The sequence below is a fragment of the Agelaius phoeniceus genome, chromosome 7 (assembly GCF_051311805.1).
Source record: "Agelaius phoeniceus isolate bAgePho1 chromosome 7, bAgePho1.hap1, whole genome shotgun sequence".
Classification (NCBI taxonomy): domain Eukaryota; kingdom Metazoa; phylum Chordata; class Aves; order Passeriformes; family Icteridae; genus Agelaius; species Agelaius phoeniceus.
Window position 1 is genome coordinate 6,930,905 of NC_135271.1, and position 22,926 is coordinate 6,953,830.

General features: G+C 56.8%; 1 non-coding gene and 1 pseudogene across 1 annotated transcript; both read left to right on the plus strand.

The window, feature by feature from the left end:
• Nucleotides 1-793: 793 nt before the first annotated feature.
• LOC129131537 (5.8S ribosomal RNA) lies at nucleotides 794-946 on the plus strand. The gene has a single exon (XR_008535685.2). It is a non-coding gene; the product is annotated as a 5.8S ribosomal RNA (ribosomal RNA).
• Nucleotides 947-1,888: 942 nt separating this feature from the next.
• Nucleotides 1,889-10,404, plus strand: LOC129131507 (28S ribosomal RNA; annotated as a pseudogene).
• Nucleotides 10,405-22,926: the final 12,522 nt, after the last annotated feature.

The following is a 22,926-nucleotide window of genomic DNA, read 5'->3' on the forward strand; positions in this document are numbered from 1 at the left end:
CGAGGAGAGCGGGCGTTGCCCCCTGGCTCAGCGCCGTGCTGCCTTCCGCCAGGCGCATGCCCAAGGCAAGGGGCCCCGGCGGTGCGACGCAGCAGTGGCGGTCCTGGGAGTGCGGCCCCAGTGGTGGCAACGGGGTCTGCCGTCTGGCAGGCCTTGGGCACTGGCGATGCTGGCTCGGCTCTCGGTGGCCCCAGCCTCTGGGGCTGGTGGCAGAGCGCGTCCGCCGGGCGCTCATCCGCCCAGCAGGGGAGCGGTTTCGCGGGAGGCGCGCCAGTGGGGGCCGGTCGTTGTCGCGTGCCGTCTCGAGCACGGGGAAGGCCGTGCAGTGGGGAAAGAGAAAAGCCAGCCGCACAGCGGCGCAGCGGCACTCCGCGAGAGCCGCCGTGTGTGGGGGCTGACGGCCGCGTTCCCCCAGCCACATGCCGTGTGTTTTGTGCATGTCGTCCCGTGAAAGTGAGATGCGGGCGGGCTGCCGTGCCCACCCGCATTCCAGCGCACGCCGCGTGGCCCTCCGCGCAGGGGCCGGGCCGGCCCGTGCCCGGGTGCCTGGTCTGCCTCTGAAGGATGGCGTTTGTGAGGTCGGCGTCTCCCCTCGCGGGGGAGGCGGTCAGGAGCACGGGCTCCCCCACCTCTTGTCCGGCCTTCGGAGCATGGGTTGCTCTAGTTGGTTTTTATTCCCCCTTCTGTTTTTGTGTGCTCGTACGGTCAAAGCCAGGCGCGCGCCCCCGCGTCCTCGGCGCCAGAGTAACAAAAAAAGGGGCAGCTTGGCGTGAGCGGTGCCCGAAAGGCAGACAACTCTTAGCGGTGGATCACTCGGCTCGTGCGTCGATGAAGGACGCAGCTAGCTGTGAGAATTAATGTGAATTGCAGGACACATTGACCATCGACCATTTGACGGCACGTGCAGCCCCGGGTTCCTCCCAGGGCTACGCCTGTCTGAGCGTCGCTTGACGATCAGTCGCCATCCAGGGGCCACTCCAGCGGCATGGCTGGGGTCGCCTCTCAGGCCCGTTGCCCGCAGCGGGCGGCGGTGGTGGCGGCGGCGGTGGTGGCGGCAGCAGCGGCGTCCCGCCAGTGCCAGGAGGGAAGGCGGTCAGGGGTTCGGCGAGGGAAGCGTTTCCCTAGGCGGCCTCGATCCCTTCACTGCGGCCCGGCGGGCGTTGTCGTCATCGCAGTCGTCGTCGTCGCAGTCGTCGTCGTCGCTGCTGCACAGGGCCTTTGTCCGCCCTAAATGCAGACTCGGGGAGCACTCCGTAGCTCCCCGCTCCCGGAGCAAGCCGCTGGGGTGGAGCTCGTCCTTGCCAGGACCGTGCCGTGGATGCGGTGGCGCGGCAGCCTAGGGAGAGTGAGAGACGGCGTCGAAATGTGGTGCTGAGGGCCAAGAGAGGAAGAGAGAGGAGGGCGAGAAGGGGAGGCGAGGCACAGCCTCGCCCCCAGCGTCCCCCCGCACAGGCGGCTGTCTGCGGGTGGGAATCGCGGCGGTACCGTGCCATGCTTCCGAGCGTGCGCGCGTGGCGAGAGCGCCGGGGATGGTTGTTCTGACCCCATCCTCCCTTCGCCTGCCCCGTCCTCTTCTGTCGCCGTCTCGGGGTGCACCGAGGGGTGCTGTCATTCCTCTCTCTCCCCCCGCCGAGGCCATCGCGCACGCCACCGCCTGGCCGGTCCTCCCGTGCGGGGCCGTCTCTGCCACGCTCCCTTTTTGGTTCTCGTCTCCGGGATGGGGCTCTCCGTCTCCTCGTCACTCGCTCGTGCATACATGCGCGCTCTCTCTCTGCCTCCCTCCAGGAGTGTGAAGAGGAGGGGGGGCGGGCGGCATAGCGGGTGGGGGAGACACGGCAGCCATCGTCGCGCGCGCCCCTGCGCGCGGCGCAGCCGAGCTTTGGCCTTGCAAGCTCAGATCAGACGTGGCGACCCGCTGAATTTAAGCATATTAGTCAGCAGAGGAAAAGAAACTAACGAGGATTCCCTCAGTAACGCCGAGTGAAGAGGGAAGAGCCCAGCGCTAAATCCCCACCCCACGGTGTGGCGCAGGATATGTGGCATACAGAACCCCCCCCCCCAGCGGCGCTCTTGGGGGACCCAAGTCCTTGTGATCGAGGCCGCAGCCCGCGGACGGTGTGAGGCCGGTAGCAGCCCCCCGGCGCGCCAGGCCCGGGGCTTCTCAGAGTCGGGTTGCTTGGGAATGCAGCCCAAAGCGGGTGGTAAATTCCATCTAAGGCTAAATACCGGCACAAGACCGATAGCCAACAAGTACCGTAAGGGAAAGTTGAAAAGAACTTTGAAGAGAGAGCTCAAGAGGGCATGAAACTGTTAAGAGGTAAATGGGTGCGGCCCGCACAGTCTGCCTGGAGGATTTAACCCGGCGAGTTGCGGTCGGCCAGCGTGTGTTCTGCGGATCCTGGCCTCCGCCTCCCCTCCATCCCCTGGGCGAACCCTGTGCATGGGGCGAGCCGGGGGGGGGCAGGCCAGCACAAGGACCCCCCCTCGGCCGGCAGCCGGCCCTGGCCGGGCACATTTCCTCCGCAGCGGTGTGCCGCAACCAGCTCCAGGTCGGCTGAGAAGGCCTCTGGCGGGCAGGTTGCCCGGCGCCGCGTGAGCGGCTGCGGGTGTTACAGCCCCCGGGCAGCAGGTCTTGCTGAATCCCGGGGCCGAGGGAGAGGACCGCCGCCGCGCCCTCCTTCCCCCCCGTTGGCGGCGCCGTGGTGGGGGACATCGCTTTTCCCCCGCCCTCCCCCTCCCGGGGGTGGGGGGGTGGGGGCGGCGTCCCCGCAGCGCAGCGTTTCACGCAGAAGTGCAGGGGCTGAGCCTGCTGGCCCCCGGCGCCACAGTCAACCGGGGCAGACTGTCCTCAGTGCGCCCCAACGGCATGGCGCCTCTGGGCCAAGCTTGACGGGGTCCACGACGATGTCAGCTACCCACCTGACCCGTCTTGAAACACAGACCAAGGAGTCTAGCACGTGCGCGAGTCAGGGGCCGTCGTCGAAAGCCCACGGCGCAATGAAGGTGAGGGACGGTGCGCGCCGGCTGAGGTGGGATCCCAGGGCACGTCATGCCAGGCAGCCCCAGGCGCACCACCGGCCCGTCTCGCCCACCTCCCCCTTGTGGAGCCAGGGAGGTGGAGCGAGAGCGTCCTTGCTAGGACCCAAAAGATGGTGAACTATGCCTGGGCAGGGCAAAGCCAGAGGAAAACTCTGGTGGAGGTCCGTAGCGGTCCTGACGTGCAAATCGGTCGTCCGACCCGGGTCTAGGGGCGAAAGACTAATTGAAACATCTAGTAGCTGGTTCCCTCCAAAGTTTCCCTCAGGATAGCTGGCACTTGGCAATGAGCAGTTTTACCCAGTAAAGCGAATGATTAGAGGTCTTGGGGCCGAAATGATCTCAACCTATTCTCAAACTTTCAATGGGTAAGGGGGCCGGCTCGCTGGCGTGGAGCCGCGCCGTGGAATGTGAGTGCTCAGTGGGCCACTTTTGGTAAGCAGAACTGACGCTGCGGGATGAACCGAACGCCGGGTTAAGGCGCCCGATGCCGACGCTCATCAGAGCCCAGAAAAGGTGTTGGTTGATCTAGACAGCAGGACGGTGGCCGTGGAAGTCGGAATCCGCTAAGGAGTGTGTAACAACTCACCTGCCGAATCAACTAGCCCTTAAAATGGATGGCGCTGGAGCATCAGGCCCTTACCCGGCCGTCACCAGCAGTGCAATGCCCGCGGGGGCTAGGCTGCGACGAGTAGGAGGGCTGGTGCGGTGCGCCTCGAAGCCTGGGACGTGGGCCCGGGTGGAGTTGCCGCAGGTGCAGATCTTGGTGGTAGTAGCAAATATTCAAAGGAGAGCTTTGAAGGCCGAAGTGGAGCAGGGTTCCATGTGAACAGCAATTGAACATGGGTCAGTCGGTCCTAAGCAATAGGCGAGCGCCGTTCCGAAAGGGCGGGCGATGGCCTCCATTGCCCTCAGCAAAGGGAGTCGGGTTCGGATCCCCGAATTTGGAGTGGCGGAGATGGGCGCCGCAAGGCGCCCAGTGCTGTGACACAACCAATCCCGGAGAAGCCGGCAGGAGCCCCGGGGAGAGTTCTTTTTTCTTTGTGAAGGGCTGGGCGTCCTGGAAAGGGTTCGCCCCGAGAGAGGGGCCCACGCCTTAGAAAGCGTCATGGTTCTGGCAGCGTCCGGTGAGCTCTTGCTGGCCCGTGAAAATCTGAGGGAGAGGGTGTAAGTCTCGCGCCAGGCTGTACCCATATCCGCAGCAGTTCTCCAAGGTGAACAGCTTCTGGCATGTTGGAACAATGTAGGTAAGGGAAGTCGGCAAGCCAGATCCATAACTTCAGGATAAGGATTGGCTCTAAGGGCTGGGTTGGTCGGGCTGGGTCGCGAAGCGGGGCTGGGTGCATGCCACGGCTGGACAAGGCACTGCGCGTGGGTGAGTGCGCTCCGCCTGGCCTGCCCAGGTGCTTGGGCGCGCGCGGGCGCGCGTGGCGTTTACTCTGGACGTGCGCTGGGCCCTTCCCGTGGATCGCCCCAGCTGCAGCGGGCGCTGCCCGCCCCCCCCGCCTACCCTCCGCCTTGCTGCGGCCAGCACCCCAGCGGCGGCCGCCGCCGTCGTCATTGCACGCCGCCGCCCCGTCGGTTCCCGCCAGCGGGGTTCCCGCGGTGCGCAGCCGGCGTGCGCGCGGCCACGGCCGGCGTCAGCCAAGCGGTTCACGCGGGGGAGGGTCCCCGGAGGGGTTCCCCGGGCTGGCGCCCTGCCTTGGCTGGTGCCTAGCAGCCAGCTTAGAACTGGTGCGGACCAGGGGAATCCGACTGTTTAATTAAAAAAAAGCATCTCCGAGGCCCAAGGCAGGTGTTGACGCGATGTGATTTCTGCCCAATGCTCTGAATGTCAAAGTGAAGAAATTCAATGAAGCGCGGGTAAACGGCGGGAGTAACTATGACTCTCTTTCTACCTGAAACCTGGCCCCCCGGTTGGACAGGGGCGATGGGTTTGGAGGTGGGCTGAGCACCCATTCCGTTCCCAATGTTGAATCCAGTCATGACTCGGCTATTCCAAATCCGAATCCGTTTCTCGGAAGCGGAAACTGGGGGCGGCCGTTACACCTTACTGGGGTATCGGTGGGCACTCAGACCTCCCAAGATGATTTTGTAACATCTACAACCACCAAATTGACAGAAAATGAATTGGGCTTGCTGGTGAATTTCTCTTTAGAACTGTATAGGTCAGATCTGCAGGAGCATGTACAGGGGGTGGTTCATTTTTCTGTTAATGGGGGGGTGTTGAACGGGTTTCCTGAAGTGTTTGAACAGCCTACACCACAACTGAGTGAGGCGGATGACTTAAATCCTAGTCCCCCTAAGGACGATGATCAGAATGTACTTGAGAAGGGAGGCAGTGGGAAGGGGGAAGAGGGTACACCAGAGGCATTGCCTCCAGTGCCCAAGGTCCGCAGTGAACAGGCACCGGATGACATCGTGAAGGTGACTGTTCCTGACAAAAATCCACCATGTCCTTGCTGTGGTACCCAGGTCAACTCGATGTTGGCCCTAATTGAACACCTTAAGGGGTCTCACGGGAGGAAGTGGGTGTGCTTTCGGTGTGCCTAGTGTGGGAGGGAGGATTTTAACCATCACAGTACTGTTTGTCATTTTGCAAAGTGCAAGGGTCCGAAGGATGCGGGACCTCCAGTGGGAGAGTGGATATGTGAGGTATGCAGTAGAGATTTTATGACTAAAATTGGCCTAGGACAACACAAAAGATTGGCACATCCACTGGTTAGAAACCAGGAGAGGATTGATGCTTCCCAACCGAAAGAAACATCAAGCTGAGGAGCCCACAAAAGATGCTGGACAAAGGAGGAGGAAGAGCTACTTGTCAAGCTGCAGGTACAGTTCGAGAGTCACAAAAACATTAATAAGCTCATAGCGGAACACTTAACAAGCAAAACAGCTAAGCAGATTAGTGATAAAAGGAGAATGCTGCTCAGGAAGAATGGAGTGGGTGGGGGAGCAGCTGGGAACTTGAAATCAGAACCTGGGTCAAGTCATCAATCCCAGGCAGGAACTGTGGACAATGGACTTGGGGGGAACCACCAGCCGGGAGGACCAGCTGCTGGGAAGGGAACAATAGAGACATCTGGACACCACCTTGATAGGGATAATGGTCCCTGGGAAACCGTTGGCCAGCAGAGGGTGGGGCGACTGCAGGCTCGTTATCAGAAAAGGATCAAAGAACATTTATTAGATGGGACAATTAACAACTTCCCCAGAGCTTTTGAACAGTTATTAGAAGGCCAAAAGGTGCGACCACTGCTCAATCAGACAGCACAGGACTGCTTTGGTTGCCTGGAATCAGTGAGCCAAATAAGAACAGCGCTCTGGGGGAAAAGCAAAAAGGAAACTCGGGAGGAGCAGCCAAGAAAACAGTTTCAGAAGTGGATGAAGGACAGAGCGATCAAAAGAGGTAACTACCTCCGCTTTCAGCGTTTATTCCATCTAGACGGGGAAATTAGCGAAGATCATTTTGGACGACATCGAATGTCTGTCCTGTGATATATCACCCAGTGAAATTTATTCGGTATTCAAGGCCAGATGGGAAACACCTGGACAGTTTGGTGTGAGACTTGAGAGTCTTTGGAGACTTTGAAATTAAAGGGAAGGCCCACCATAAGGCCTTCAGGGACTTAATTACGGCCAAAGAAATTGAAAAGAACATGCGGGAAATGAGCAAGGGCTCGGCGCCAGGTCCAGATGGGATTGCCCTTGGGGACATCAGGAAGATGGATCCCGGGTATACCCGGACTGCTGAGCTCTTCAACCTGTGGCTAACATCTGGTGACATCCCGGACATGGTGAGGGGGTGCAGGACTGTTTTGATCCCCAAATCGACAAAACCGGAGTGCCTAAAAGACATCAGCAACTTGAGACCCATCATGATTGGTTCCATCTTGCTGAGGCTGTTCTCCAGGATCGTGATGGCGAGGATGACTAAGGCGTGCCCCCTCAACCCAAGGCAGAGAGGTTTCATCAGTGCGGCAGGATGTTCTGAGAACCTGAAGCTCCTACAAACTATAATTCGGACTGCCAAAAATGAACATAGACCACTGGGTGTTATATTCGTGGACATTGCTAAGGCTTTTGACCCCGTGAGCCACCAGCACATCTTACCGTTTTACAGCAACGGAGAGTGGATCCCCACGTCGTCGGACTGGTGGACAATATGTACAAGGACATCAGTACCGTCAAGAAGAACACAGATCCAGGTTGGAGTGAAGCAGGGTGATCCGCTGTCACCCCTTCTATTCAACATGGCAATGGACCCCTTGCTGTGCAAGCTGGAAGAGAGTGGCAAAGGATTCCATCGTGGAGAGCGTACGATAACTGCCATGGCATTCGCTGACGATCTGGTCTTGTTGAGCGACTCCTGGGAGAACATGAACGTGAACATCAAGATTCTGGAGACCTTTTGCGATCTCACAGGTCTCAAAACGCAGGGACAAAAGTGCCACGGCTTCTACATCAAGCCCACAAAAGACTCTTACACTGTCAACAACTGCACTGCATGGAGCATCAACGGCACACCCCTGAACATGATTAACCCCGGGGAATCGGAGAAATACCTTGGCCTGCAGATCGACCCCTGGACTGGGTTTGCAAAAACCGACCTTTCCGCAAAACTAGACGTCTGGCTCGAACGCATTGACCGAGCCCCACTTAAACCTCTGCAAAAACTTGACATCCTCAAAACATAACCATTCCTTGACTGACCTACCTGGCTGACCACACAGAGATGAAAGCAGGGGCCCTTGAAGCCCTTGACCTGAAGATCCGAACAGCGGTTAAGGACTGGATGCACCTACCTCCGTGCACGGGTGATGCCATCTTGTACTCGAGCACGAGGGATGGCGGTTTGGGCGTCATCAAATTGGCAGGACTGATTCCCAGTGTGCAGGCCCAGAGACTGCATTGCATTGCACAGTCTCCGGACGAGACGATGAAGACCTTCCTGGAGAAAGCTGAGATGGAGAAGATGTATGAGAAACTATGGATTCAAGCTGGAGGGAAGAGAGCGGCGATGCTGTCAATTTGGGATGCACTACCGGCATCTGTACCACCCGCGACTGCAGAAACACTTTTGGAGTGGGAAGCACCGAACCCTAAAAGTAAGTTCCCCAAACCATGTGATTGGAGGAGAAAGGAGTTTAAAAAGTGGACAAAATTGGAATCCCAAGGCCGTGGAGTTAAAAATTTTAAGGGGGACACAATTAGTAATAATTGGCTTCAATATTATAGACGTATACCTCACAGGAAACTCCTCACGGCTTTACAGCTCAGGGCCAATGTTTATCCCACGAGGGAATTTCTCGCGCGGGGGAGGGGAGATAACTGTGTTAAGTTTTGTAGACACTGCGAGGCGGACCTTGAGATCCGTGGCCACATCATCGGCTTCTGCCCAGTGACGAAGGACGCCAGAATCAAGAGGCACAATCGCATTGGCGAGAGGCTTATTGAGGAGGTGAAAAAGAGAGACTGGGTGGTGTTCAAGGAGCTGCACATAAGGGATGCCACCAAGGAACTTTACAAACCGGACCTGATATTCATGAAAGAGGACCATGCACTTGTTGTGGATGTGACAGTACGTTTCGAGTCGACAAAGATGGCACTGGAGGAAGCTGCCGCGGAGAAGGTGAACAAGTACAAACATTTGGAAACTGAAGTGCGGAGCCTCACCAACGCTAAGGACGTTGTTTTTATGGGTTTTCCCCTTGGAATGCGGAGGAAGTGGTACAAGGGGAACTTTGAACTTTTTGGACACTCTTGGACTTCCCAGATCGAGGCAGATCACTGTTGCAAGGACTTTATCCATGGACGCGCTCATCTCATCTGTGGACATTGTACATATGTTTGCCAGTAGAGCTAGGAAATCAAATGTATAGGATAGACATTTTTGTATTTTTGTACCTTGTACCTCTTGGTTTTTGCATTTTATTATTTTGTATCTTGGGGGGATCTTTTGTAGCAGTGTTGATTTATAGATGTATGCTTATTACTTTTATATTTTAATAAACTAGACGCTAGCTAGGTTTGCAAGGCAGCCACAAGCCAGTTAGGTAGCTCATAGTGGGTAGGGACAGGAACTTTAATTCCCAACGCGTCAAATACCACCTGAGTCGGACCAATCCTACTGGACTTGTACCGCTTAACCGGATTTGTCCAAGGTGGACGGGCCACCTTTACCCGGAAAAGGGACATATATTATTTATATGTGTTTGATCTCTAGCCAAATGCCTCGTCATCTAATTAGTGACACGCATGAATGGATGAACAAGATTCCCACTGTCCCTACCTACTATCCAGCGAAACCACAGCCAAGGGAACAGGCTTGTCGGAATCCGCAGGGAAAGAAGACCCTGTTGAGCTTGACTCTAGTCTGGCGCTGTGAAGAGACATGAGAGGTGTAGAATAAGTGGGAGGCCGGGCGCACGCTCAGCGGTGCGGGGCAACCCGCCCGCTGGCATCCCGGCCGTCGGTGAAATACCACTACTCTGATCGTTTTTTCACTTACCCGGTGAGGCGGGGGGGTGAGCCCCGAGGGGGGCTCTCACTTCTGGCGCCAAGCAGCCGGCACGCGTCGGCCGCGACCCGCTCCAGGGTCAGCGTCAGGTGGGGAGCGGTACACCTGTCAAAGCGTAACGCAGGTGTCCTAAGGCGAGCTCAGGGAGGATGGAAACCTCCCGCGGAGCAGAAGGGCAAAAGCTGGCTTGATCTTGATTTTCAGTACGAATACAGACTGTGAAAGCGGGGCCTCACGATCCTTCTGGCTTTTTGGGTTTTAAGCAGGAGGTGTCAGAAAAGTTAACCCTGTGGGATAACTGGCTTGTGGCGGCCAAGCGTTCATAGCGACGTCGCTTTTTGATCCTTCGATGTCGGCTCTTCCTATCATTGTGAAGCAGAATTCACCAAGCGTTGGATTGTTCACCCACTAGTTAGTTTTACCCTACTGATGATGTGTTGTTGCAATAGTAATCCTGCTCAGTACAAGAGGAACCGCAGGTTCAGACCCCTGGTGCGTGCGCTTGGCTGAGGAGCCTCTGGCGCGAGGCTACCATCTGCGGGCTTATGACTGAACGCCTCTAAGTCAGAATCCCACCTAGATGTAGCGATACCATAGTGCTGCTGGCGCCTCAGTGGGCTCGCGATAGCCGCCCGCGGGCGGGCCCGGTGAGGAGTGCCGCTCGTGGTTGGGAGTGGAGGGGTGGACAGATGCGGCGCCACCTCTCCCCCGTCGTGTACCGCATGATCGTGGGGCACCCAGCGCTAAATCATTCATGGACGACCTGATTCTGGGTCAGGGTTTTGTACGTAGCAGAGCAGCTCCCTCGCTGCGATCTATTGAAATCAGCCCTCAACACAAGCTTTTGTCGCTGTCGAACACGCGAGCGGCCGGCCAGCCCACCGCGCTGGCGTGCGGGCTGTGCGCGGTCAGCTTCCTCCGCTTTCGATCTCTCTCTGTCGGTGGGCTGGGGCGAACAGGGGGCCTGGTAGTGCCCGGCGCGCCGGGCGCCTGCGCTGGCGCGGTCTGCCTTGGCGCTCTCCTCCACGCGGGTCTCAGGCCCGATATGCGGGGTCCGGGGGCTGGGCACCGAGTGAAGGGCCGCGTGCTGCCAGCGCGGGCACGCTCCAGGCGCCCGTGCCGAAAGAGAGAGTGGCCCCGCCCCACCCCACCCCTGCTACAGCCACGCGCGGGTTCGACTTCCCTCCGCGCGGGTCCCAGGCCCGACACACGGGGCAGGGGCTTGGCCGCGCAGGCAGTGGCAGCAGCGGTCATCATCGGCAGGTCTCCCCGAGGCCCTCCGCGTGTGCGGGCACGCGGTGCGGGCGGGGGGGGTAACCCGCTTGGTGCCATCTCCGGTGGCGGGGGTAGACCTGTTGTCCACCGCTGGCCTTTGCCTAGGGCAGCCCAGGCCTTGGGGTAGACCTCTTGTTCGCGGCCGGCCTTGGCCCGCGGCCACCTGTTTTCCCAGGCAGAACCTCGCCTACAGCAGCCCAGCCCCTGGGTAGACCTGTTGTCCCCGGGCCGGCCTTCGCCCAAGGCAGCCCAGGCACTGCACAGACCTGTCGTCCGCGGCCGGCCTTAGGCCACGGCCGCCTGGGCACCCCGGGGTAGACCCGTTGTCCCAGGCCCTTGGGTGGACCTGTTGTCCCGGATCGGCCTTTGCCTATGGTAGCCCGGCCCTTGGGGTAGACCTGGTGTCCCGGGCCCCAGGGTAGACCTGTTGTCCCAGGCCCTTGGGTAGACCTGTTGTCCCAGGCCCCTTGGGGTAGACCTGTTTTCCTAGGCACTGGGGTAGACCTGATGTCCTAGGCCCCCGGGGCAGACCTGATTTCTGAGGCACAGGGGTTAACCTGTTGTCCAAGGCCCGGGGGAGACCTGTGTTCCCAAGCTCCTTTGCCCTCGGTGGATGCCTGCACTGGAACCCCTCACGGCTGGCTTCGGAGCACACTCTTGTTGGCTCTTCTAAAACCCGGGCTCCTTTTCCCCTTCAGCGTGCTCAGCACGCCCTTTAACTCCACGCCGCTGTGCAGCTGGAGCACCGGGACAGGGACCTTTGCAGCCTGAGCTGCCCTTGTTCCTCTCTGTCCATGCACGGAACACAGCGGGGAGGAGAACGGCAGCAGGGCCCTGCGTGTCCCCGGGCTCCGGTTTTGCGCCGCTTCAGCTGCACGGAGATGCAGGTAAAGTGAAAAACACAAACAGTTTATTAAGGGAAAGCGAAGCGAAGGGGTGAGCTGGGAGGTAAAAAAGGGCATGGGCAGGGCCTGAGGGCTGCAGGGAAGGAGCTGCCAACAGGGAGGGAGATGGCAGGAGCTGCTGGAGCTTCACACAGGCTCAGCTGTGAGCAGCCAGAGCCGTGCCTGGAGCTGCAGGCAGTCCCAACTGGAAATCATCGAAGGAGGCCGGTACAGGTACATCTGGTCCAGGAGACAAACAAAGTTCTGCAGATCTTCTTTGGAATTTCATCTGAATCCATGTGTTCATGCAGGATGGGCTCTCGTCTTCCCTGAGGGCTTGAAGAGCTGGAAGAGAGAGGAACAGAGCCACGGTCAGAAGCCAAATGGAGGGAATCCAAGGAAAGCCTCCTGCCAGGGCCATGCCGGCCGGCTCTCGCCATGGCCAGGAGGGAGCAGGAGACAAGGGCTTTGGGCGGAAGGTGCTGGCCACGGATCCACCACGTGTCCCCGAAAGGTCTCCGGGCTGTGCCCCCGCCACCCCTGGTGCGCACAGGGAGCAGAGCCCTGGGCAGCCCGGTGATGGATTGTAGCTGCGGGGCCGGGATTTGCAGCTGCTGCCTCCCCTTCCCCGGGCAGTACTCGCTGCCACACGGCTGCCCTGACTCACCCTGACTGAGGACCTGGAGCTCCTCGTTCTGCCCCATCATGAGCACTCCGGCCACCCCTGTTAAGACAGAGCATGTGGCGGCGCCAGGCGGCACAGCTGCCCTCATGCCAGGCAGGGCTTGTTCCGGGCCCCTGCCGCACGCTGCCGGCCGAGGGCACGGCTGCGGGAGGGCGGCGGCAGCGCCCAGGGTGGGCGGGGCTGCAGCGGCCCGGGTGCGGCTCCCGCTGCAGCCGGGGCAGCGGCCGGGCCAGGAGGCGGGGAGGGGTGCCAGGCTGCTGGCTCACCGAGGAACCTGACGGCCGCCTCTTGTAGGGGCCTCTGTGGGCTCTGCAGGTGCGGCAGGGCCCAGTGCAGGTGCTCGGCCGCTCGGCTCTCGTCCTGCAGCAGCTGTGGGGAGCGGCGGCAGGGAAGGCTCGGCGCGGGCTCTGCCCCTCGGCCGGGCGCTCCCTGCACCCGGCACCGGCCCAGCCGGCGTGCACGGCCCAGGGCAGTGAGTGGCGTGGGGGGTGCAGCTGCCAGCCCCCCGCACTGAGCACCGGGGGCAGGGGTGGCCTCTCCAATCTAGCCTGCGGCTGGGGCTCCTGGGCTGTCCTTACCAGGCTCTCGGCCAACTTCATCCACCGCTTCTTTCTCAGCGGCTCCTCCAGATCCCTCCTCCTCAGGAAGCGTGTGGCACAAAGCAGGGTTTCGCCTGACGCCTGCAGAGCAGCAGAGAGCCACAGGTGGCACCAGAGCCCAGGTGAGTCACACGGCAGCCGGCTCCCTGTGCCAAGGCCAGGGGAGGCTGGAGCCCGCCAGGCGCCGGAGCAGGAGGCAGCCCAGCCCCCGGCCAGGGATGTGGCAGCATCACACCAAACCTCACCTCGGCCACGTGCACGTCCTCGTGGTGCCAGTGCAAGAACAGAGGGAGCAGGCTCTGGCTCACAACTGTCCTGAGAGCATTTTCCCTCTCTTCCACTCCCAGCTCCAACACCTTGCCCAAGAGCTTAATGGAGAGCAGCTGCACATGGCTGTTGTCCTGGAGGAAAGGAAAAGTCCTAAGCACCAACTACTCCAGGCCCACTGGGGCAAAGGCCCTAAAATGAACAGGGCACAAAGTTTCCAGGCAGGCAGCGTCCAGTGCCCTTGGCTGGGGGCGCAGAGCCTTACATTCTCAAAGTGTGGCAGGAGGGACTCAGCCAGCTTCAGGGCGGTGGTGCTGGGTATTGCGAGGTCTTTGTCCTGGAGCACATGCGTGAGCACAGAGAGGCTCATCCCGACCATCTCTGAATCTGCATGGGCCAGCAGCTCCAGCAGGTGTTGATAGAGGCCACGTATTCCTCTGGCCTGTGTGCAAGACCAGGCTGTGCTGTGAAGCTGTGACTGGCTGCAGCACCAACAGCTGCTTGGGGCACTGGGGCAGCTGAAGCGGGAGTCGGGAGAGCTGGCAGCAGCTGCCTCTGCTGCCAAAGCCCAGCCAAGCCCAAAGGTCTGCCTTCCCCAGCCCCACACTGCCAGCGCGGCTTCAGCCACTGCCCCCTTCTCACCAGCGAGGGCTCCTTGCTGAGCACCATGAGGCCTCTGAGCTCCTGGCGCAGCCTGTCCCTGTGCTGGCTCGGCAGGTGCCGGGATAGCACCCACAGGGCACTGGGACCGTGTTTGCTCAGGTCCAGACACTCCAGGAGCTGAAAGGCACAGGAGGGCAGTGGCAGGGGAGCAGGCCGGCTCCAGGCAGCAGCAGCGGGCGTGGGCAGCCTCCCAGGTGGCTGCAGCTACCAGAGGCCAGAGAGCTGGGAGGCAGCTCAGCCAGGCAGCGCTGGCCATCAGGCTCACCTCCACAAAGAACGCCAGGGCAGGCAGATGCCAGCGGGGCTGCTTCCCGACCAGCAGGCTGAGCAGGTGCGAGGCCATGTGGGGACACAAGGGGGTCAAGCCACAGCGTATCTCCCTGGCAGGGGAAAAAGGCACCAAGGCCCTGAGCTGGGCGGACAGACCTCTCCCAGGAGTGACTCACAGAGGTCCCATCTTTCCCCAGCACTCTGCAAGGGGACATGGGCCCCTTGAGTGGCGGCTGCTGCTGGGCATCCTCCTCTCCCGGCCCTTTGCAGTCTGCTCGGCCCTCCCTCGGTGACGAGGCCCTCTCGCTTACAGGCCCCGGGGACTGTGTGGGGCACTCTGGGCACGGGGCACAAATGGTGGCGGTGGCGGCTGGGAGTAGGGGATCTCACCTGGCCAGCAGGCCCGCTGCATAGTGCTGGGTGTCGGCACAGAGCAGGGTGTCCCAGAGCTGCTTGTGCTCCAGAGCCAGCAGGTTCTTGCCAAAGCCCAGTCGGCAGAGCAGAGCCTTCATGGTCTGCACTGCAAACCTGTGTGCCAAGCCAAGGCCAGGTCACTCTGGGAGCACTGGCCCTGGCCACAAGGGCGTGGGAAGGACAGGGCGACTGGCACCTGTTGGGCTGGCTGGGAAGGTCGTGTTCCTCCCGGCACGCTCTCCAGAAGCGCTGGGTCTCCACATCCTCTGGCCTCTGCTCCGTGGTGGTGAAAATTTGCAAGAGCAGAGCCACCAACAGGTGTGGAGAATGAAGGAGGATTGCATAGTGCCACTCGGGCATGCTTGCAATCTTCCACAGCACCAGAGTTGCCTGCAAGAGACAAAGCGCCCCGAGGCAGCGCTCAGTGCCGAGGTGTCCATGAGGCAGGGCCAGGGGTGAGAGGCAGGGGGAGCACCCGGCCTGCTGCTGGCCCTCTTCCAGCTTTCAGCCCAGGCAGGGAGCTGCAGGGTGGGGAGAGTATGGAGAGCTTCTGAGAAGGCGACCTGGAGGGCCAGCGTAGGCCAGCTCCAGAAACTCACAGCCAGGGCAAGGACGGCCTCGTTGTCCCCGCTGCAGAGGGAGCCGCTGTACGGTGGCTGCTCCTCTATGGCAGAGAGCAGCGCTGGAAGCACCTCCTCCACGGCTACCTCTGAGGTGCCCATGGCTCTCCAGAGCAGCGTGGCGGCTCTGTGGGACCAGAGCTGTGCGTCAGTACCGTGCCCCGTGCAGCTGCATGGGGCCAGGAGGGAGCATGGCAGCAGGCTCAGGAAACAGAGGGGCCCGAGGGTGCCGGTGCTCTCCGCCCGTCTGGCAGACCCCGCCGGACAGGCTGTACAGGGCGAGGGGCCCTACGGGCCGGTGAGCACCGAGCTCTCGAGGCACTTGTGCCCCATACCCGTCACACGTTGGGGCACAGCGCAGGAGACTCATCACCACGTGGGCAGGGTGTTCTTCAGTGAGGCTGACAATGGCCATTTGCAGCCCGGCGTCCACAGACTCACGGGACGTGAGTCTCTGCAGCATGGCACTCACCGCGGCTTGCACCTGGAGGAAGCGGCATGGGGAAGACTTGGAGTGCTGTCCAAGGGAGCAACTTGCCCAGCTTCCCCCAAGAAGTGCTCGCCTTCCCAGCCCACTGGGATGGGGCTGAGGGGGCCCAGCGGACATGGCTTGAGGGGCCACGTGATCCTGAGAGGCCTTCAGCCCTGGCCCCTGGTTGCTGCAGAGAACAAAACCCTTCTGGAAAAACTCCAGAGTGGCTCCAGGACTCACAGTGAGCGTGGGCATGGCCTCAGTCTCTGGGATGCCCTGGCTGATGGTGTTGCTGGTGGCCATGGCCTCCGTCAGGGCCATGTCAGCCTCCTCCCAGCCCTCGTCGGTTTCCCAGTCAGAGCTGGCAGCCAGGTCAGAGGATGCTGTGCTGGAAGCAGCCTCTGCTCGCAGCTCACTGGGCCTGGGGTCGGGCTCGGCCGTGCCCTCGGGCGCGGGGCCGCTGGTCTTAGTGCGCCGAAGGCGCAGGAACCTCCGCAGTGTCTGCAACAGAAGGGAAGGGCGGGAAGAAGAGAGGGACCTTCCATGGTCTGCTCCAACGCGGGGCCCGGCCGAGCAGTGCCAGCAGGCCCAGCCCAGGTGGGGATGGCCGCAGGTACCTGCGCTGCTCAGCAGAAGCGGCCACGGGTGGGCTCCTGCTCTTGAGTCTGGTCCCTGGCTGCATCTGCCAAAGAGCGAGCGCAGCCAGAGCTGAGGGGCCGCGGGAGAGGCCGGAGAACAGAGCCCAGCCCTGCGCTCCCCAGGCAGGTACAGCCCCCCAGGCGCCTGGGGCAGGGAGCACGGCCAACGGGGAGGCAGCCCCAGCCCCTGTCCCATCCTGTCCATGGGCGTGTCCACAAGGATGGGATGGGATGGGATGGGATGGGATGGGATGGGATGGGATGGGATGGGATGGGATGGGATGGGATGGGATGGGATGGGATGGAATGGAATGGGATGGGATGGGGCCAGGCCGGCTGCAGGCACCGGCCCTGCGGCCTGGCTCTGCCACTCACCGTCCTGCAGCGGCTGCAACTGCTCCAGCTCTGCAGGCTGCTGCGCTGGGGCAGCTGCAGGGCCTTTGCTTTTCTTGCCCCGAAGCCCCTTGAACAGGCTGAGCAGTCTGCCAGCCATCCCGCTCTCTGACCTCGAGGGCACTTTCAAATGCCTCGGCCAAGGCCAGAGTCAGCGAATGCTGCAGTTGTGCCTTGCGGGCACCTGCAACAGAGGAGCCTCAGGAAGGCTACAGGATAGCAAGTCCTGCACTCAAGGTCTCCTGTCACAATGACAGGAGACTCCTGGTGAACGATGGAGGTCACCAAGTCCCACGGCCTGGCCACAAGGGCACCGGCCGCAGGGATGGGAGATGACTCGGAAGAGCTCCAAGTCACCGAATCCCGAGGTCTGGCCGTGAGGCCAGCCACAGGAGGAACGCCTCGGAAGAGCTCCGGGTCAGCAACCAACGAGCCGGCTGTGTGGGGACACCTCACAGCACCGCTCTGTCACCTCCTGTCCCATCGCTTGCACCGAGCACTGTGGCGTGGCTGCGCCGTGCCAGCCCCTATGTCAGCACGTGTCACAAAGGGCTGCTCAGACACGCTGTCCCTTTCAGTTCCATGGTCACCCCGCTGCACCGTGTCACAAAGGGACATGCTGCCACGTGCCCCAGGGCCACCCCCTCCTCACCCTAGGTGCCCCCGCTTGGAAGGAATCCATTGCCCCGAGTGTCTAACACAGCCCTGGAAACACCACGACCTGCCAAGTGCTCGGGGAAGGACTCTCCACGGTGCCCACACAGCCCAGCTCGGTGCCGGCCCTGGAGCAGAGCAGCTTCCAGCAAGCAAGAGGCAAATGCCTCTTGCCAAGAGTTCAAACACAGCAGATAGGGAAGATGGCATCAATGTGTGCATAAAGGCCTTTGAATTCACGGCTCTCTGAGAGGCATTTGGGGCTCTCGGCTGGACAGAGATGATCCTTCTCTGTCCTGTGCACAGAGGGGGGAACACACCCTTCCACCACTGGTGCTTGGCTTGCTCTCTGCAGGCCCAGGCAGATGCCAAAGCTGCTCCTCACAGCCTTCTCCCTTCCCACGCCCCTCTGCCAAGTGCAAGGGGCCTCAAGGACAAAAGGGGGGCACGGAGCCAAAGGGAGACAGCTGCACCTACCTCACTGGGGGCTCCTGGGGAAGCACTTTGCTTGAGAAGCAAGCCCCTCTCTTCCAAAGGCATTTCCCCAAATGTCTCAGTTTCCCCAAATATGTCCATTTCCCGGCCAACACCAACACACACTTAGGAAACCCTGGCAAGGCTGAATTCCTTCTGCACCTTGTAGCACAGGCACTGCACAGCTCGAGCTCATCTTCCTTCTCCCAAGTCTCTTTCCTCGTGCCCCTTGTGGCGCGCAGCCCCAGGCCCCCTAGAAACAAGAGGTGTCCGCTGCCCGTTCAAGTGCCTGAACTCCTGCCTGCGCTCATGGCAGCAAAACCAGGCTGTTCCCAGCCAGGGAGCAGAGCCCAGTTCCCGCAGGAGGCTCTCATGAGCCCCTTCCCCACTGTGCACGCAGCACTTTTGCCTGCCTGCCCAGAACGCTCTTGGCACAGCAGAGCACAAGCTGGCCAGCTCTGGGCTCAGCACAGCCCAGACACAGGCGCAGGAAGACACAGCGGCTGTTTTGCAGCTGTGCCCCAGAGGGACGGGAAGGGGCCCCTGCCTCTGGTCTCACTTGGTTGGGTTTCTGACTGGGTCTGAGGCAGGGGCTGCCTGATTCCCCGCTTCTGGGGAGACCAGAGCCGCCGGAAGCGCGCCCAGCGTGCAGGCGCTGCCTGACAGCGCTGCGGCCGCTGGGACGGTCGCGCTCCCGAGTCGCAGCCACTCCGTGTGACCATGGTCACAAGGGTTTTCAGGATGAAGAAGAGACGAGAATGTTGACTCCATGATCAGAAGGCTTGATTTATTATTTTATGATATATGTTACATTAAGACTGTACTAAAAAGAAATGGAAAGGCAAAGGTTTCTTCAGAAACTAGCTAAGCTTAGAATAGAAATAATGAATAACAAAGATCTGTGTCTCAGACAGAGAGCAAGAGCCAGCTCTGACCTGAGTGGTCAGTAAATCCAAGCATCCACAGGAGACCAATCCCAGGTCTACCTGTTGCATTCCACAGCAGCAGATAACCATTGTTTACTTTTGGTTGCTGAAACTGCAGCTTCTCACAAGGAAAAATCCTAAGAAAGGATTTTTCAGGAAAGATGTCTGCGACAGAGAACCTATGTTGCTAGGTCTACAGGTATCTCCAGGCTGTTTGATCTTGAATCTAAGAAATGCCATAATTCAGGCTAAAAGTAGACTAAAATTGTTTTGAGTGTTGAAATTGTATGTTAAAAAAAAAACCAAAAACCAGTGCTACCATCTAAAACTCGAAGTATTCTTTCCTTCTATGCACTAAATAGTTGAGCAGGAAAGTAAGTCTAGTAATAGTCTCCATAGAAGGGAAGGTTATGTTCCCATGATTTCTGAACCCTTTAGGCAGTGAAAACACTGATAAAATTAGGATACTAATATCCTTCCCATCAGGATGCATATGAATGTGTGAATTATTACAGTGCAGCAGTAGTGCATTGAACTATTCTAAGAAGGTTTCTGATTATTGATACTTAAAGCTACTTTGTTTCACAAAGCATATGTCAAATATGCTGTCAAATAACTTTTCATTAATAGCTCTTGGTAATCTTTGGTTAAATATACATGCAAATATCTGTTCTCTAAAAAGTTAAGAATAACTTAAGGCAAATAATTAATATTATTACCTGAAGGTTTAAATCACTTGATCTGAGCAGTATACCTATAAGAATAATTTGTTCCTTTCTGTATATTAATACAGGCCAGCTTTACTTTATCACAGAGCCCATCCACTGGAATTCTGCCATCAACTCCAGGAGCAGGTAGATGTCCTGTCCAAATATCTGTTCTCTTTTCTTACTGCTTTCTTTAAAACAGAAAAGTCATCACTGTTCAAGCTACATCAGTTCCTTGCTAGTTTATGAAGAGGTGGTGTATTTGTTAGCTTTTCAAAAGGTGTGTGGGTATGAGTAGGAAATAATTATTTATTCTGAGACTGAGTTTCAAGCAGCTTTTCTTGTTCCCTGTTCCAAATGTGGTGTTGAACTGAGCACCGAGGTGGTTGTAATTGAGTGAAGAAGCTGAGATTGATGGATTGCCTTCCATCTTCACAAGGTTTGATATCTTGTGTATGAACTGGTGGCTTCTTGCTAAGCTTTATTGTGTTGGCCTGTTCGTATTTGACAACTGTATTAAGCTATTGGTGTTTTGAAGTCAAAGAGAACACTAGGTTGCTAGTCCTAAAAACTTCCTAGTGTGTTTGCAGATGTGAAGTTATGATTGACTTACTTGTTCTGTCTATGAGTAAATCCCCATCAAACTCTTCCACATCCAAGTGAAATGCTTGACACTGAATGTATTCTTTTCTAATAAACCTCTGTCTTGAAAAAGAAATCTGTTCAGCAATATCATTTCAATTGAACAGCTTCTTCAAGCATGTTCAGCCCTGCAAGTACTGGGCAGCCTAAGAAGACTACTCTATCTCCTGCTCAGCTGGATCCTTTTGATACTCAAGGTGATTCCCTTCCTTCAGAAGATCAACTTGATGACACATGGGGAACTGTATTTGGGTAAGTTGATTTCCAAAGTATTGGAAAAACCTGGGTGAAGTCTTTAGAGCATACGAGAAAAAGACTTGGGGGCATTGATGTTGTCTGGCATTGGTATGTGCTGCAAGTACAGCTATGGTTAAAGAAGCAAACACATACATTTCAGTTAGCCACCTTAAATTGAGCTACACATGATTTTTTTCTAGTCAGAAAGGCACCATTCTGCTGTTGGCATGTGTGCTAAAGTGCCTAGAAGGTGGTATTTCTCAAGTCACTGCTTCTGATATTACAGTGCTCTCTTCTGCATTTCTGTAAATGCTTCATAGGGTTGGATCTTAACACCTGAATTCTTAAACCACTCAATTTTATGAGTACTTTTTTCTGTCTTTCAGACTTCCTCAAGCATCAGCTTCCTATATTCTACTACAGTTTGCTCAGTATGGAAACATATTCAAGCATGTGGTATGTCTTAGTTTGACACTTATGTCAGAAAACATTGTGAATTAAGCATTTAAAAAACTCCATTTCACAATTTCCACTTGATCTCATTCAGATGTCCAACACAGGAAACTGGATGCATATTCGATATCAGTCTAAGCTTCAAGCCCGGAAAGCCCTAAGCAAAGATGGAAAAGTTTTTGGTGAAGCTATCATGATTGGTGTCAAGCCTTGTATAGAAAAAGTAAGTTAATAGTTGCTTTTAGTTCAAATGCACTCTGCTTTTGGCCTTGCTTTTTATTTTCCCTGATGTGTTTAATTTTTTTTCTTTTGGAAGTGCAAACTGTAGGTAATTCATCTCTATAGATATAGTCTGTTACACATTCACATCAGTTTTTTCTTAAATACATACCCACATTTCCTGCTGAGAAAGACCATGATGAGCACTCTCTGTGCTCTTGGGAAGTTACAATGCACACAATTCTATTGCTGTACGAGATGAGGAAGTGAAACCATCATATAAAACACAACTCACATAAGTTTCCTGACTGGAATTTAGGGCCTGCAGTAGATACCTCATGGCAGATTAAGACTGTGGCTGCTCCTAATTGTATCTCTCTATTTTTTATGTGACTATGTGCTTCTGGCTCTTGAATTTATCTTAGTACTTTGGATTGAAAATTTGTTAGCCAGGAAATCCCAATCGTATTCTCCCACCTGCCCCTATAAAAACATGTCACTCTCTTGTAAGTAGTAGCTGGGGGTAGACATGGCTGTCTTGTAGTCTTAATATTAACATGAGTTATTAATGTCTAGGTATTGGCAATATCCTGACCTTTAACACTTGCAGCCCTTTGCACTGGGTACTGTACATTAGCTTAAGAAAAGAACAGTCATTCCTCAGTCATTCTGCACAGATTATTTTTTTTTGTCTCCTTTAAGGATATATGATACTAAAGAGTAATGTAAGCTTTCTAATGTAAACTATTCTGAGAAGGCAGCCTTAGAAACTGAACTTGCAATTCCTGAAGTTTTAGCAGACTGAAACATTTCTTACACTCAATAAAAAGATGTGCCCCTACCCAAGCCGATCTATTCCCTGGGCCACGCGGGCTCTGCTCCAGGCTCCTGTGGGCCCGAGCCGGGTGCCCATGGAGCCCTGGCCCAGTCGGTGCCACACGGTGATTTTGTCAGGGGAAATGTTCATTGGCAAGTGAATGGAAAAGAGGTTTGGCAAAGGGAGGATTTGAATGGTTGTTTTTACAAACTCAATCCTAACAAATCCATCTAGGATGGGTTAAAACCCATGCGGACTATCAGATTTTACAAATATCATAGAATGATCAAGTGGAGCAGCTGACAAAAGTCAGAAAGATAAAAATTGATCCACAGCACACAATTTGATCAATGGTTACATTGTGAAATAGGCCACAATGGAAATTGTTTTTTGCAGCACAAACCTGAGGCTGGCAATTGCCCTGAAAGATGTGGAACAGTATTCTCAGTGCCCAGTGCCCACACAGTGTTCCCAGTGCCAGCTGAGGCTTAAACAAAACCATCCAGACCTGACATGACCCCTACATGTCAAAAGTAACAAAACACTCTGGTCAACTGATAAGAAACTCAATAAGCTAAGCTGCAACCTGGGGTGTAACAGCTCTATACTTTTACCATCAATGTTTTTGGCTGAAGTATCAGTGAACGAGACATCTCCAGGTTCAGAGTTGGCAGTAAATGCAGGGTTATTTATTATAGGGTTAGCTTTTGTAACGTTAATGTGCCTGGAGTGGGGAGAGGGATGAGCGTGTGTTCTTCCCCACCTTCCTCCACCTTTTGTTGTTTCCCACAGGTGTTCAGTGGGGTTTCCTCCAATAGATTGTTCAGCAGAGGGAGTGAGACTACTTTTAAAATGTTTTGCAAGAGCTGCAGTCCGTGAATTAAGCATTTGAGTTGCTTTTATTTCAGGGTTTTAGCAGGCTTTTGCTTCTCATCCTGGAGCAGTTCACCTTAGCAGCTTGCTCCTTTTATTCCACTGACTTGCCTTTTGGACATGATCAAGTTCTGCAGCAAGCAATGCCACTGCCTAGAGCCTTTCTTAACAACCAATCACTTTTTTAA